Below are 18,064 nucleotides of genomic sequence, written 5' to 3' on the forward strand. Positions count from 1 at the left end.
ATATATAAAAAGATATAGATAGAGAGATAGGTAGAGATAGACACAAACAGACAGATGGATAGAAATAGAGAGATAGAGAAAGAGATACATACATACATACATACATAGAAATAGTTATAGATACATAGGTGAATATATAGAGAGATAAACAGATATGGATAAAGATATATATAGACAAGTAGAAATAGACAAATAGAGAGCAAGATAAAGAAAGATAAACCTACATAGATAGATATATTGCTATATATAGATAGATATACATATAGATAGAGATAAATAGAAAGATTTAATATAGATAGATATATGGATAGAAATAGAGATCTATAGATAGAGATAGAGATAAATTGATGAATAGAGATAGGGAAGGGAGAGGGAGAAAGTATATAGGTAGAGATAGATAGTTGGAGAGAAAGAATAGGCAGATAGAGATAGGTATATAGAGAGATAGAGATAAATAGACAAAGAAACAGAGACAGGTAGCGAGAGAAAGAGAGAGAGATAAAGATAGATTACTCAGACAGATTGGTAGATAGATATAGATGCAGATATAAATAGATATACATATAGAGAGATAAAGATAAAGATAGAGATTGATATAGATAGATAAATAGATAGATATAGACAGAAATAAAGAGACAGATATATAGAGATAAATAGATGGATAGAGATAGATACAAACAAATAGATAAAGATAAATAGAAAAATGGGTGGATAGAGAGATATAGATAGAAAGATAGAGAGATAGACATAGATATATAGGTAGCTATAGAGATAGATGTAAATAGATAAATACATAGGGATAGAAAGGTAAAGATAGATAAAGAGATATGGATAGATAGATATAGATAAATAGACAGGCAGATAGATAGATGCATATAGATACACAGACAGATAAATATAGATACAGAGACAGACAGAAATAAATATAGGTATAAATATATAAAAAGATGGAGCTAGAAAGAAATGTAGAGACAGAGATAGATAGATGGAGAGAGATAGACAGCTACATAGATAGATAGAAATACATAGGCAGGTAGAGATAGATAGATAGACAGACAGACAGATAGATAGAGATAAACACAGAGAGAGATAGAGAAATAGATATGGATAAAGATATGTAGATAAAGATAGAAACAGACAGAGATATATTGGTACATATAGATAGAGACAAATAGGTGGAGATAGAGATAATTAGACAAACAGAAAGATAGATAGGTATAGATATATAGAAAGATGTAGATGGAAAGAGATGTATGGAGATAGAGATAAATAGATAGAGATAGAGAGATATACATATGTACATATATATAAAGACAGAAATAGATAGGCAGATAGAGATAGATATAAATAAAGATAGAGAGACAGACAGATAGATATGGATAGAAAAGGATATCTAGACAGATAGAGAGGGACAGAGAAATAGAAAGAGATAAAGAAAGATAGACATACATAGAAAGATAGATATGCATAGATAGAGATATATATGTTGGTACATATAGATAGATATTCACACAGACAGAGCTAGATAGATAGATAGATGGAGATAGAGATAAATAGACAGACTGATATATAGATAGAAAACTAATAGATATAGATAGATATATAGATAGGAATATAAATAAATAGATGGAGAGAGAGAGAGAGAGAGACAAAGAGAAGCAAAGACAGAGACCGAGACAGAGAAGAGTAGATAGGTAGGTAGGTAGGTAGGTAGGTAGATAAATACAGAGATATATAGATAAAGATAGGTATCGATATAAGTAGATATACATATAGATAGATAAAGATATAGATATAAATGGATATAAATAGATATATAGATAGAAATAGAAATATAGAAATGAATAGATAGATGAATAAAGATAGAGTGATAGATAGATAGATAAGTAGATACACAGCCACAAATAGAAATGGAGAAATAGATGGATGGATGGATAGATAGACAGATATACATAGATAGATAGATAGATAGAAATAGGCAGATAGAGATAGATATAAATAAATATATAGAGATAGGGACAAATAGATATGGATAAAGATATGTACATATTCAGGCAAAAAGAGAAAGAGAGAGAAATAGAGAGAAAGATAAAGAAATATAGACACACATAGATATTTAGTTATAGATGTAGATAGATATATAGATACATATAGATAGATATACATATAGAGATAAATAGATGGAGAAAGAGAAAAAGAGATAAATAGATGGACAAACATAGATACATAGAAAGATCTAATAGATATAGATATATGGATAAAAACAGAGATAGAGATAAATAGATTAAGAGATAGTGGAGGGGGTAAATAGGTAGATAAATAGAGATAGATAAAAATAGAGAGACAAATAGAGAAAGATAAAGACAGGTAGATATAAATATATAGAAAGATCTAATAGATATAGATGGATATATGGATAGAAATAGATGTAGAAAGATAGAGATAAATAGATGAGGAGAGAGAAAAAGGGAAATAGGGGGAGAGAGACAGAAAGAGAGAGACAGCAAGAGAGAGAAAGAGATAAAGAAAGAGAGAAAGAAAGAGGAAGGAAGGAAGGAAGGAAAGAAAGAGAAAGAAAAAAGAAAGAGGCAAATAGAGGTAGATATATCTACATAGCTAGATAGGTAGATAGAGATAAGTATGTAGCTATAAAGAGATAGCGAAAAATAGAGAAAGATAAAGGGACAGAAAGAGATAAAGATAGATTATTCAGATAGACAGATAAATATACATAGAGATATTTACATAGATGTAGATAGATATATAGGTACATAGAGATAGAGAGATAGATATAAATAGATTAACATAAAGACAGATTAAGATAAATACATAGATATAGATATGGATTGATATAAATAGATATAGACAGAAAGGTAGACAAAGATATATAAATAGATGATTAGCAATAGAGAAGGATAGACAGACAGAGAGATATAGAGACAAATAGGAGATAAATAGAGAAATAGATGGATAAATAGATATATAGATAGAAAGATGCATACATAGAGTTAGACATAGATATAGACAAAGGTAGATATATAGATAGATATAACTAAAAAGATAGAGATAGATATGAATAGATACATATGGAGATGCATATACATATAGAGAGGTAGAGATAGATAAATAGGTATAGATAGATTTATAGATAGACAGGTAGAGAGAGATACAGATAGATAGATAGATAGGCAGACAGATACAGATAAAGAAATAGATATGGATAGATAGGTATAAACAGACAGATATAGATACATAGACAAGCAGATAGATATAGATCAATATATAGAGATACACAGACAGATATACATAGAGAGAGATACACAGATGGAAATATATAGAAATAGATATGATAGAAACAGAGAAATACATGTATGCATGTATATATACATAGAAATAGGCAGAGAGAGAGAGATAGAAAGACAGACAGACCAATAGGTATATATGGATAGATAATGATATCTAGATAAAGAGGTAGAGAGAGAAACAGAGAGATAAAGAAAGATAGATACAAAGACAGAGAGATAAAAACAGATACATAGGCAGAAATATAGATATAGATATATAGAAAGATATAAAGATAAAAAGAGATAGAAAGAGAGAGATATGCATAGAGATAGAAAGAGATAGATACATAGATGCATGCATAGATAGAGAGATAAAATATAAAGAGAGAGATAGATATGGATAGATAAAGATATATAGATAGGTAGAGAGACATAAGAATAAAAAAATAGATAGGCAGAAAAGGATAGGTACATAAAAAGAAAGATAGGTATAGATATATAGAAAGACAAAGATAAAATGAAATATGGAGATAAATAGATAAATGGATAGAAATAGATTATAGATACATAGAAATAGATAGGCAGATATAAATATAAAGATAAATAGATACAGAAAAACAGATATGGATAAAGATATATAGATAGGTAAAAAAAGAGACAGATAAAGAAAATAGAAATAGATGTACATAGTTTGATGGATATACATAGATGTAGATATATTAGTATCTATAGATATTAATAGAGATATAGATATATCTACATAGGTAGGTAGGTAGATAGATAGAAAGATAGATAGATAGAAAGAAGTATGTAGATATAGAGATAAGGAAAGATAGAAAGAGATAAAGATAGATTATTCAGATAGATATACATAGAGAGATATGCATATAGATATATAGATACATAGAGATAAATACAGATATAGATAAAGACAGAGGTGAGATTTAAATAGATGCAGACATAAACAGATATACATAAAGATAGATACAAGGTGTGATATAAATAGATATAGATAGAAAGATATATAGAGACAGATATATAAATAGAGATATATAGATGGATAAAGATAAAGAGATAGATACACAGACAGACAGAAAGACAGGTATAGATATATAAAAAGATGAAGATAGAAAGAAATGTAGAGATAGAGATAGATGGATAAAGACAGAGAAATAGACATAGATACATAGAAATAAATAGCTAGAGATAGATAATAGAGAAATAAATAGAGAGATAAAGATAAATAGACAAAGATATGGATAAATATGTAGATATAGGTAGAAAGAGATATATAGATATGCATAGCATATAGACACATAAATACAAACAAATATATTGATAAATATAGATAGGAGGAGAGAGAGATAAATAGAAAAATAGATAAGTATAGATATATAGAAAGATGTAGATAAAGATATATGGAGATAGAAATAAATAGATAGATGGAGATACATAGATAGATACATACATACATAGAAATAGATAGGCACATAGAAATAGACATAAATAAATAAAGATATAGAGACATAGAGATAGACAGATAGACAGGCAGATAGATAGATATGGCTAGATAAGAATGTATAGATAGATAGACAAGTAGGGAGAGAGGGACAAAGAAATAGAGGGACAAACATGAGATAGACATACATAGACAGATATACATCAATATAAATATAGATAGATAGACACATAGATATACATTTAGACAGAGATAAATGGAGATAGAGATATAGAGATAAACAGATAGACAGACAGATATACATATAGAGAAAGATCTAATATAGATAAATATATTGATAGAAATTGAGATAGAGAGAGATAGAGATAAGTAGATGGAGAGACAGAGACAAGAGAGAGATAGACACAGACGCAGGTGAATTGAGAGGTAGAAATATCTACCTCTATACCTAGAGGTAGAAAGAGAGGGACAGAGAGACAGAAATAAAGATAGATTATTCAGATAGATAGATAGCTATAAATTCATGTATAAATAGATGTACATATAGATAAAGATATAGATTGATATAAATATATATATGCAAATACATAGAGATGAATAGAAAGATCAAGATAGAGCAATAGATACATAAATAGAGATAGATACAGACACAAATAGAGATAGATGGATAAATAGATATAAATATATAGAGAGAGAAATAGGTAGATAGAGTTAGATATAAATAAATATGAATATAAATATAAATAGGCAGACAAATAGATATGAATATGCAGACTGCTGACTGGCTAACTGGAAGAGACGAAAGACTGTAAACTAGCTGATTGACTGAGACTGCTAGCGCAGACTGGAAGACTGAAGGAGACAATAAAGACTTTGGACTTTATTCCTGATTATTCTCATAGTGATTATTCTGCTGAGACCAAGGCTGACTGATCCCAAGGCCTTCCAGAAAGCTAGCCGGACATTACATTTTGGCGCCCAATATGGGGCTAAGGATTGACATTCAGCAGATTGACTTACACGATCGTGAGTTCAGTGGAGAAGTAGGGCATCTGAAAGCTCAATGTTGGCAAAGAGACAGAGTAAGAAAACAGGGTAGGAGAACAAGACCCAATACCCCATGTCCAAAATGCAACAGAGGCTTCCATTGGGCATCAGAATGTAGATGATTCAAAGAAACAGGATGAGGGCCCCAGCCCCAGGGCCCAAGGCAAAAACTACTTGGGGTATGACGGCACCCAGAGAGTGCCTAGAAGTTCAGTACCCAGACATGACCAATCAGACAGGAAGCAATCTGATGGGAGAAAGGGATTACAATTGGAAAGAAAAGAGTTGTATGCCTATGCTCACTATCTATATAAATGGCCTACTATTAGAAGGATTGGTAGACATGGGTACAGATCATACAGTCATTAGAGGTGCCAGCTGGCCTAGTCACTGGCCAAAGATTAAAGCAGACACCTACATGTCTGGCGTAGGAGAATCAATGGCAGCTGAAGTTAGTGCCACCCCTTTGAGATGGACTTTTGAAGGTGAAACAAGAGTTTTTACTCCTTTTATAGTTCAAAAAATCCCCATCAATCTGTGGGGAAGAAACATTTTACAACAGTGAGGATTACAAATGAGTACTTCAGCTTTTTAGGCAGGGCTGATGTTGAAGCCTACCAACCAAGTTTCTCCAATGGAAAACTGATACCCCAGTGTAGATAGAAAAGTGGCCCTTAGCCAAAGATAAAATTAAGGCCTTGTTAGATATAGTACAGGAGCGACTTTACCAAGGACACTTACAACCTTCTCTAAGTCCTGGGAATTACCCTGTATTTGTTGAAAGACAAAAATATCTGGAAAATGGAGGATGTTGACTGATCTGAGAAAAGTAAATGAACAGATGGAAACTGTGGGAACTCTTCAGCCCAGACTTCCATCTCCTACTCAATTGCCTAGAGAATGGCCTCTTTGGGTTATAGACAGTAAGGATTGTTTCCATCCTATCCCTCTAGATAAGAAGGATATGAAAGGATTTGCCTTTTCAGTGCCCAGCATTAACTTAGCTGAGCCTTATAAAAGATATGAATGGATAATTTTGCCACATGAAATGAAAAATAACCCTACTGTGTGTCAAATGTATGATGCTGCTGCTCTTACTCCACTAAGAAAAGCATTTCCAAAAGTTATGTTGTTACATTATATGGACGATATCTTGGGGTATGTGCCTGAGGAATAAATGTTAGAAGCCTGTCTACGAAAGACCATAGGAACACAAATTGCACATAGCTCCAGAAAAATTTTCAAAGACATGCTCCTTTTTAATATTTAGGATATGAAGTATACCCTAAGATGCTTACAGTACAAAAACTTTCCTTAAGAACAGAGAAGCTAAACACCTTAAATGACTTTCAGAAATTGATAGTAAGATACCCAATGGATGCATCCAGTGTTAGGCTTAACTACCTATCAATTGCAACTTTTATATGACATTTTAAGGGAGACAGTGCTTTAAACTCACCACACCAGCTTATAAAAGAAGCTCAAGAGGCTTTGAGAGAAGTTGAACTGGCTTTATCCAATGTGGTTAAAAGAGTCAATCAAAAACCCTTGGAAATATCGGTTTTTGCTACAAGAGGCACCCACAGTAGTTCTCAATCAAGGAGACAGTGTGATAGAGTAGGTGAACCACCCAGCACAACCAGAACAAAGCCTTACTCCTTACCCAGTGCTTGTGGCTAGAATTTTATTAAAGGCCATTAAGCAAGCAGTAGAATTATCTGGAATAAGACCTGACAAGATATACACCTTTTATACTAATGCACAAATTCATGTATGCTGTGAAACCATTCCAGAGTGGCAAATTTTATTGGCCACAGCTCCAAATTTTACACATGGGTCTCCATTAAAGATAACCCAAGTGTTATATAATTGGCATGGATTCTTAAAGAAAAGGTTTCTACAGTTCCTTTTAAAGGACCAACTATCTTTACAGATGCATCCAACCATAATATTTGTGCTCTATACTCTGTACTCTCATGACTTAACTATAAAGAGAGTAGTCAGAACTCCTTTTCAGTCCACTCTGTAGAATGAATTGTATGCAACCATGCTAGCTCTTACTTATTATCCAGGAGATGCAAATATAATTTCTGATTCGGCCTATTCAGTAGGTGTGGTACAAAGAATTGCCACATCCCAAATAAAATTTGTAGCTTCCAATATATTTCAGCTCTTTAAGGGACTTCAAGAGCAAGTAAGAAAGTGTAACAGGTAAGATTTATATCTTCCATGTCTACTCTCATAGTGTACTTTCAGGTCCTATTTTTGATGGTAATTCAAAGGCAGATAGCCTTCTAATCATGTTGGCAAATACTTCTTTATTTCAAGAAGCCCAAGAATCTCATTCTAAATATCATCAGGCTGCTTGAGCTTTTTGTTTACAATTTGGAATAATGAGAGAGGAAGCTAGGAGCATAGTAAAAGCCTGTACAGTTTGCCTTTCTTTCCACACTCCTACACTGCCTCCAGGGAAGAACCCTTGTGGTTTGAGACCCAATGAAATTTGGCAAATGGATGTGACCCATTATAAATCATTTGGCCTTCTGTCTTTTATCCACGTTAAAATAGACACCTTTTCAGGATTTACTTTTGCAATAACAGGAGTCAAAGAGACAGCCCGAGTGGTCACTAAATTCCTTATACAATCATTTGCAATTATGGGTGTGCCACAAGCAATAAAAACAGATGATGGACCTGCATATACTTCTAAACATTTTGCACACTTTGTGTGCAGTGTCAGATTTTACACACCACTGGCATACCTTTTAATCCTCAAGGACAGGAAATAATAGAGAGGAGAAACAGAGACATTAAGATGCTCTTCCAAAAACAAAAGAAAGGGGGAGCCACAGGTAACCATAGAGAACTTCTAAATCTAGCTCTTTATACTATTAACTTCTTGATTTTTGACAAAGATGCACTGGATCCTGCAGACAGGTTTTATAACCCACTGGAAGAGCAGTGTCCAGTGAGAGCAGCCCCCTATCTGTAGATATTCACCAGGTGATGTGGAGAGATTCAGAAAGTGGTGAATGGGAGGGACCAGATAGATTAACTGCTTGGAGGAGAGGGTTTGTTTGTATCTTTACAGATGGAGAAGGAATCAGATGGCGCCAATGAGCCAAATTAGCCTTGTCCATCAGAAAGAGACAGAGCAGACCTTTGAAATAAAGGAGAAGACCCAAGAAACATTGGATGGTTCCATTGCTGACTGTGCCCACCACTGAAAGAGTATGGTAGTTATGGCAATTGACTCATGAACATCAAAAATTGTTGATGAGACTGATTCAGGACTTCAAAACCCGTAGGAATCACTGCATTTCCTGAGACATTATAAGATTATTTCAGGACTTCAAAATGTAGCAAAAAATCATTGGATTCCATAACACATGATGAGACTGTGGCAGGACTTCAAAACTTGCAGGGATCATTGGATTCTCTGACATGTGAAGTAATAGACAATAGACTGATTTTGGACTATCTCTTGGCTGCTTAAGGAGGTATATGTGTAATTGTTATCTATATACCCTCCTTGTATGACTTATGGACATGTATAATTCCATTCCTCATATTGTTTGTTATATCACTACATGCATGTATAATTCATGTTTGTTACACCACACTGAGCCTGCGCCAGCTGTGGGGAGAGTCATCACTATTAGTCTGTGCTATATTGCTATGTGCTTTTGTAATACCTCCCATGCTGATGAATTTATGTATATCTGTTTCAATTTTAGCCCAGAGAAAACTCACTAATCTGGTTTGATTCCCCATTTCCCTTTGTTATTTTCAACTCCCTTCCTAAGACTTCAGGGAGGGTGTGATCACCTGTGTTCTAAAATAAAAGAAAGTGGGAGATGGAGAGGGCAGGAAAGGTATACTTAAGACTCAGTATGATTGTTCTAATCTTATAACAAGATATGTACATAGACAGGTAGAAAGAGAGACAAAGAAATAGAAAGATAAAGAAAGATAGATATACATGGACAGAAAGAGATGTAGTATATATATTGGTATATATAGATTAATAGATATACATAGAGATAGAGATAGATGGAGATAGAGAAGAGATAAATAGATGGACAAACAGATATATAAAAAGATCTAAAATATATAGATAAATATATGGATAGAAATAGATGCAGATATAAATATGTATAAATGTAGACAAATAAAGATAAATAGAGATGAAAATATAAAGACAAAGATAGAAAGAAACAGATATAAATAGATATATGGATAGAGATAGATGGATGGATAGATAGAGAGATACAGACATAAATAGAGATAAATAGAGAAATAGATGGATAAATAGCTATATAGATAGAAAATGCATACATAGATAGACATAGATAGACATGGGTATAGGTAGATATACAGATAGAAAGATAGAGATTGATAGATATAAATAGATACATATGGATATAGAGAGGAAAAGATAAACAGACAAATAGATATCAATAGATATAGATATATAGATAGACAAGGAAAGAGAGATATAGACAGATAGACAGATATAGATGAAGATAGAGAATTTGATATAGATTGGTAAATAGATATAGATACTTATAGATACACAGACAGATATAGATAGATAGACAGACAAATAGAAAAATAAATATAGATATACAGAAAGACACAAAAACAGATAGGTATAGCTATATAGAAAATGTAGACAGAAAGAGATAGAGAAAGAGATACATAGATACATGCATAGATAAGATACATAAATAGAGATAGGTATAAATAGAGAGAGATAGAGGTAAATAGATATACAGAGAGACAGATAGATATGGATAAAGATCTATAGATAGATAAAAATAGACAGGCAGACAGACAGATAAGGATAGATATATAGACAGAAAGAGAGAGATAAATGAATAAAATAGAGACATATAAATACATACACAGATGGAGACATACATAGAAATAGATAGGCAGATAGATATAGAAGATAGAAACAAATAGATACAGAAAAACAAATACAGATGGATAAAGATATATAGATAGGTAGAGAGAGAAACAGAAATAAAGAAATATAGAGATAGATAGGTAGACAGACAGAGATATATAAAAAGACATAGAGAGAAATAGATGGATATAGAGAGAGAAATAGATAGATAAATAGACACAGATATATATAGAGATATAGATAAGACAGGTAAAAGGAGAGACATACAGAGACAGAGAAAGATAAAGATAGATTGTTATAGATAGATGTACATGTAGAAAGAGAGATACATAGATAGACATAAGTATATAGAGAAAGAGGTAGATGGATAGATACATAGAAAGATACATAGATAGAAATAGATAGATAGGAAAATAAAAATATAGGGAGATATCTAGATTGGTAGGTATTGGTATGCAAATAGGTAGATAGATACAAATAGACAGATATGGATAAAGATATACAGATAGATAAAGAAAGAGATAAAGATAGATACACAAACAGTTAAAGATAGATACATAGACAGATAGAAAGATATAAAGATAAAAAGAACTATACAGAGAGATAGAGATAAATAGATGAATGGAGAGAGAGAGATACATAGATAGATAGAAATAGGCGATGGATAAAAACAGATATTGTGGTGTTCTTTTTCCAAAACATAGCCAGGTGATAAAAGAGTTCAGATCTTTTATTGTGTCCTTCAATATAGCCCGGTTAGCTCAGACCTATCTCTCTGCTTGGTTCCAAGAGCTCCCTCCAAATATCTCCAAATCCAAAGGTTTGTCCTTCCAACTCCAGCCAGCACCAAGGTAGAAGATGCAATGAAATCTCTCTTGCCTCAGAGATAGGGCTTGTGGGCTTCCTCCCAGAGTGCTCCTCTCCAACCCCAGTCAATGTTCCCAAGTAACTCCCTCAAGCTCTAAGAGCTTCCTGTATATATATGATCTCCCAAAGGTTAACTCTTCCTTCTGGAGAGAGAGGGATTCTGGGTTATCTCCCAGAGTGCTCTCTGGCCCTAAGGGAGGTGTGAATTCGGATATCTCATACTAAGCCATACTAAGCCCTGAAATCTCCCAAACGTGTGAACACCATTGAGTACTTAGATACTTCAGTTGTACTTATTACCTTGTTTCAAGTTCTGGCCCAAAATATCTCCTTCTAAAATCAAATCAATCATATTGAACCATGCCAAATTAGATAATTATAGTCTCTATTAACTCCAATGTCTTAACACTCTGTAAAAGATTCCAACAAGATATAACAAAAAAGAGAGAGAAGTATATAGCTATAGAGATATAGAGCCAGACAGACAGGCAGATAGATAGATACAAAGGTAAAAAGAGAAACAGAGAGAAAGAGATAAAGATAGACTATTAGATAGAGATAGATATACATAGATATAGATATAGATAGATAGATAGAGAAAGAAAGAAAGATACATAGATAGATATAAAAAGATAGATATATGGGTACATATACATGGATAAATATACATATAAATAAAGAGAGACAGGTATATGGATAGATAGAGATAGATATATGCATATATATACATGTAAATAGAAAGATAAATACATAGATGTAGATATAGATTGATATAAATACAGATAAAGATAGACAAAAAGATAGGTATAGATAGATAGATATAAAGATGTAGAGAGAGATATAGATAGATAAGTAGATAGACAAATAGAGATAAATAGATGGATAGGGATAGATAAATAGATAATGAGAGAGATAAAAATAGATAGGCAGGTAGAGATAGACAGACAGGTAGGTAAGTAGATAGAGACAGGTATATAGATATAGAGAGATAAGGATAGACAGACAGTAAATGGATAGATAGATACATACAGATGGATGGGAAAAGATAGATAAATAGACAGAGACAAAGGGAGACAGAGGGAGATAAAGATAGATTGTTAGATATAGATAGAAATATAGATACATAGAGGATAGATAAATAGAAAGAAAGAAATAAAAATATATAGAGCTATATCTAGATAGGTAGATAGATATAGAGACAGAGATATAAAGAGAGATAAATAGACAGACTGACAAATATGGATAGATTTAAATGGATAGAGACAGAGAGATATAAAGATAGATATAGATAGAAATATCTATCTAGAGATAGATAGAAAGAAATAGAAATATATAGATATAACTAGTTAGATGTGCAATATAAATAGAGTGACATAGAGATAGAGATAGACAGACAGATGGATATAGATAGATATAGATAGATAGACAGGTAGACAAAGAAAGAGACAGAGAAAGACAGATACATAGATACAGATATAGAATGATATATAGATACATATAGATAGAGATAAAGATAGGTAGGTAGGTAGAGATACATAGAAAGAAAGAAATAGGCAGATAGAAATATAGAGAGAGAGAGATCTAGATACACAGTAGATAGATTTAAATAGATATATAGAAATATAGATAAATAGATATAGCTATATAGAGATAGGGACAAATAAACAGATGAATAAGTAAATATAGATATAGATAAAGAAAAATGAATAATGCAGATTGCTCTAGATGGATATAAAGATAGGTAGATATATAGATGGAATGGTAGAAAGGTAGAGAGATATAAATAGGTAGATAGAGATATACAGAGAAATAAATATTCAGATATAGGTTATAGACACAGAGGTAGAAAAAGAGATAGAAGTATGGAGAGATAAAGATAGATTATTAGATAGAGATATGCATAGAGAGATATATATACATTGAAAATATAGATACAGATAGACAGATAAAGATAGAGATAGGTAGATAAGTAGAGATGGAAGAAAAGGAAAGAAGGAAGAAAAGAAGGAAGGAAGGAAGGAAGAAACAAATAGAAATATATCAATATATCTAGATAGAAATAAATAGAGATATACAGAGATAGAGAGAGATAGGGAGATAGATATGGATAGATACAGATGAGAGAGACAGAGATATAGATTGATATATAGGTATAGATAGATTGATAGACATTAAATAGATATAGAAATAGATAGAAATATAGATTAATAGAGATAGAAATAGATATAGATAGATATGAATGGATATATTGATATTGAGATACAGATATAAATAGATAGATAAAGATATAAAGAGATATGCAAACAGCTAGATAGATATTGATGGATAGAAGTTTGATAGATACAGATATAGGTAAGTATAGAAATAGAAATAAAGATAGAGTGATAGAAATTGATAAAGATATGGATAGCTAGATACAAATAGAGATGGGGAGAGATAGAGGTAGAGGTAAAGGTAGGTACAAAATATATATATATATATATATATATATATATATATATATATATAATACATATATACATAGGGTCACTTGATAGCTCAATAGATAGAACATTGGTCCTGGACTAAAAACCTGAGTTCCAATCTGGCTTCAGACATTTACTAATTGTGGGAACCTAAGCAAATCACTTATTCCCATCTGACTCCGTTTTCTCTTCTATAAAATGAGCTGGAGAAGGAAATGTATCTTTGCCAAAATAGGTTTACAAGAGTAAGACAATTGAATGACTGTACAACTTCAAGAATGGAAATAAATTCTTAAAAAAAAAAAAAAAAAAAAAAAAAAAGGCAGTTCATTTCCCCAACTTACCTTTCCCATTTCTGTCCAATAAGATACAGTGTAATATTCTCTACTCACTTCTTTACACTTAACATTTCCTGTATCATGATCTTGCCTCAAATTGAAAAGAGGTTAACTGGAGAAAACAAAAATTTTAATTAGGATTGAGGGTTAAATCTCAGTCTTAATGTTAGGAATGTTTCTAACTGGGATAGTGGGGAGGGGGTTCTGAACTATTGTGATGGTATTACTTCTGATAATGACTTCATAAAAGTGTGGAGAAGGTAACCTTTGGACCTGAGGGCCATCATATTGCTCCTATGACAAAACCAAAACAGAGGGAGGCTGATTAAATCCCTAAAGATAAGGGGACTGGGGTTGAATAGAAGATTATGCCGTAAACCAACTACCACCCAAGAGATAAGAAACATCTGAGTGAAATGAAGCAAAGCTTCTAAGTAGTAGGAAAGAGAGAGAAGAAAAGATAAAGTACTGGGACCTCAATTCTTTATCCCACAATTTTAGGCTAGATTGGAAGGCCTAAGAGATGCAGTAATCATAATTTACTTAGATTTTTAGCAAAACATTTCAAAAACTTCTCTTGGAATTCTTATTAATATATATATATATACATATATATGTATGTATGTATGTGTATAATATATATATATATATATATATATATATATATCAATAGATAGAGCATTGGTCTATCTGAAGCCAGATGTCTCCAGGACCAATGCTCTATCTATTGATATATATATATATATATATATATATATATACATATATATATAGGTATGGATAGACAATCATACTGGGAGATAAATTTGTAAATGATTGAAAAGCTTGAAGTAGTTATGAATGGTTCAATGTCAGCTTAAAAGTAAGTCTTTAATGAAATGCCCCACGAATGTGTGCTTGGCCATATATCATCATGTCTTCATTCTCACCATCACTATGGCTTTTATATAGTGCTTTAAATTTACAAAGCATTTTACAAATATTATCTGTTTTTATCTTTACAACAATCCTGGGAAGTAGGTGCTACTATTAGCCTTATTTTACAGATGAATAATCTGAGACATAAGTAAATTACTGAACTGGTGTGTAAGGCAGGATTTTAATTCCAGTCTTCTTGATCCCATTCCTTCCTTCTATCCACTATGTAGCTCTCTAAATAATATACTTATTAAATCTGAGATGAGACAAAGTTGGGAGGAGTAACTACTATGTTACATCAATCCAAAAGACCAAAGATGTAATTTCAGAGGAATAAATCTAAAGAATTTCACTTGGGTTCAAAAAATCAATTCCACAAGTACAGGCTGGAAAAAGTATAATTAAAGAGTAATTTCAAAAGTGTTTTTTTTTTTTAAGGGGGAGTGCAGAGGGAGGAGTCTCAGTGAATATGGTAGTCAAAAATAGCTAAAATGATTAGGTCTTCAGTGTTAGGTGTGATTAGTAGAGGAATTGATAAAAATTAATCTCTGAGGTAGGCAGGAAAAAGGCATTGCTGGAGATCAGTTTAGTTCTGTGGTCCCACCCTTTGAAATCCAAATTGTGTCAAATCCCTGAGACCCACCCTCTGTAAGGTTTTGAGCAGTCTTATCTTTGCATGTCCTGTCAGAAAACCATCATGTCCTTCAGGTTAAATTTTCCCTATAAAATTTACTTATGGGCCATCCCATGGCTACTGCCTTCCTTTGGGTCAGTCCATCAGCCCTTGCCTTATGATATCTTTCTCCTTAACTCCCCTCCATGCTACATGGTATTTCCCCTAACTCCACTGTGATTCTCAACCCCACTTCTCTTTTAAGTTAACTAACTCTTTTAGGCACTTTTTTTTAGTCCCTTTTAAATCCTTTCAGGATTTAGCCTGCCAGAAACTAGGCATTGATCCATACTTAACACCATACACCAAGATAAGGTCAAAATGGGTTCATGACCTAGGCATAAAGAATGAAATTATTAATAAATTAAAAGGAACACAGGATAGTTTACCTCTCAGACCTGTGGAAGGGGAAGGTCTTTATGACCAAAGAAGAACTAGAGATCATTACTGATCACAAAATAGAAAATTTCGATTATACCAAACTGAAAAGTTTTGTACAAACAAAACTAATGCGACAAGATTAGAAGGGAAGAAAAACTGGGAAAATATTTTTCGTAAGGTTCTGATAAAGGCCCATTTCCAAAATATATAGAGAACTGACTTAATTTATAAGAAACCAAGCCATTCTCCAGTTGAAAATGGTCAAAGGATAGAACAGACAATTCCTAGATGAAGAAATTAAAATTATTTCTAGCATGAAAAGATGCCCAAGTCATTAAAATGAGAAACAAATTAAGACAACCCTAAGATAATACACACCTGTGATTGGCTAAGATGACAGGAAAAATTAATGATTGTTGAGGGGATGGGGAAAAATGGGACATTGATATTGTTGGTGGAGTTGTGAACAATAACCATTTTGGAAGAGTTTGGAACTATCAAAAGTTATCAAACTGTGCATACCCTTTGATCCAGCAGTGTTACTACTGGGCTTATATCCCAAAAAGATTATAAAGAAGGAAAGGACCTGTATTGCATGAATGTTTGTGGCAGCCCCTTTTGAAGTGGCTAAAACTGAAACTGAATGGATGTCCATAGTTGGAAATGGCTGAATAAATTTGGTATATGAATATTATGGAATATTACTGTTCTGTAAAAATGACCAACAGGATGATTTCAGAAAGGCCTAGAGACTTACAGAACTTTGAGGAAATGAGAAAGGGAGATCATTATATACTTCAACAATAATTATATATGACCAGTTCGATGGACCAGGGCCATCCTCAGCACCGAGATCAACCAAATTTTCCAATGGAGGTAATGAACTGAACCATCGCCCAGAAAAGAACTCGGGTGACTAAAAACCATTAATTGAATTCAATCCCTTATTTATGCCCACCTGCATTTTTGATTTCCTTCACAAGCTAATTTAAATATTTCAGGTCTGATTCTTTTTTTTGAAAAATGTTTTGGTCATGTATACTTATTGTATCTAATTTATATTTTAATGTACTTAACATCTACTGGTCATCCTGCCATCTGGGGAAGGGGTAGGGGGGTGGGTGAAAAAATGGAACAAGAGGTTTGGCAATTGTTAATGCTGTAAAGCCCATGCAATATCCTTAAAAAAAAAGGCAAATAAAAAAAAAAAAAAAAAAAAAAAAAAGTTGTTGTTAAAAAAAAAAAAAAAGGATTTAGCCTGCCAGCTAAGGGTGTGCCCCAACCTCATGGGATGCTCCCTTTCTCCTAGGTAATTGTGAGTTCCACTGAGGAACTTATCTTCCATATGCTCTCCCACTCTATCTCATATTTACCATTTCTGGTATCTATTGTAACCCTTCATTTTGTCTATAATCATCTGGTGTCTACATCACCCACATCAAAAAGAAAAAATATCAAGGGAGGAACAACATTCAGATGAGGGAGGTGAGAAATCTTGCTATACTTTGTCCTAGTAAGACTACATCTGGAGTGCTGTGTTCTATTAGGTGTAACATATTTAGTAGCGTGTCCAGAAAAGAATTATCAGGAGAGTGAATGTCAAGTTCTGAGACAGCTAGAAACTCAGTTTGACTGTAAGGTAAGGTCCTTAAAAGGAAGGAATGGGAAATGTGCTGAAAAGACATATTTAAGCCAAAATATGTGTAAGACCTTAAATGCT

At 32.7% G+C, this 18,064-nt stretch overlaps 1 long non-coding RNA gene across 1 annotated transcript in view; it reads right to left on the reverse strand.

The window, feature by feature from the left end:
- LOC116421989 overlaps positions 1-14,593 on the reverse strand; it is an 84,786-nt gene extending 70,193 nt beyond the window's left edge. Inside the window, exon 1 of the long non-coding RNA XR_004232595.1 lies at positions 14,379-14,593. This is a non-coding gene — a long non-coding RNA (uncharacterized LOC116421989). The remainder of the gene's footprint in view (positions 1-14,378) is intronic.
- Positions 14,594-18,064: the final 3,471 nt, after the last annotated feature.

Source organism: Sarcophilus harrisii, chromosome 2 (genome assembly GCF_902635505.1).
Source record: "Sarcophilus harrisii chromosome 2, mSarHar1.11, whole genome shotgun sequence".
Taxonomy (NCBI): domain Eukaryota; kingdom Metazoa; phylum Chordata; class Mammalia; order Dasyuromorphia; family Dasyuridae; genus Sarcophilus; species Sarcophilus harrisii.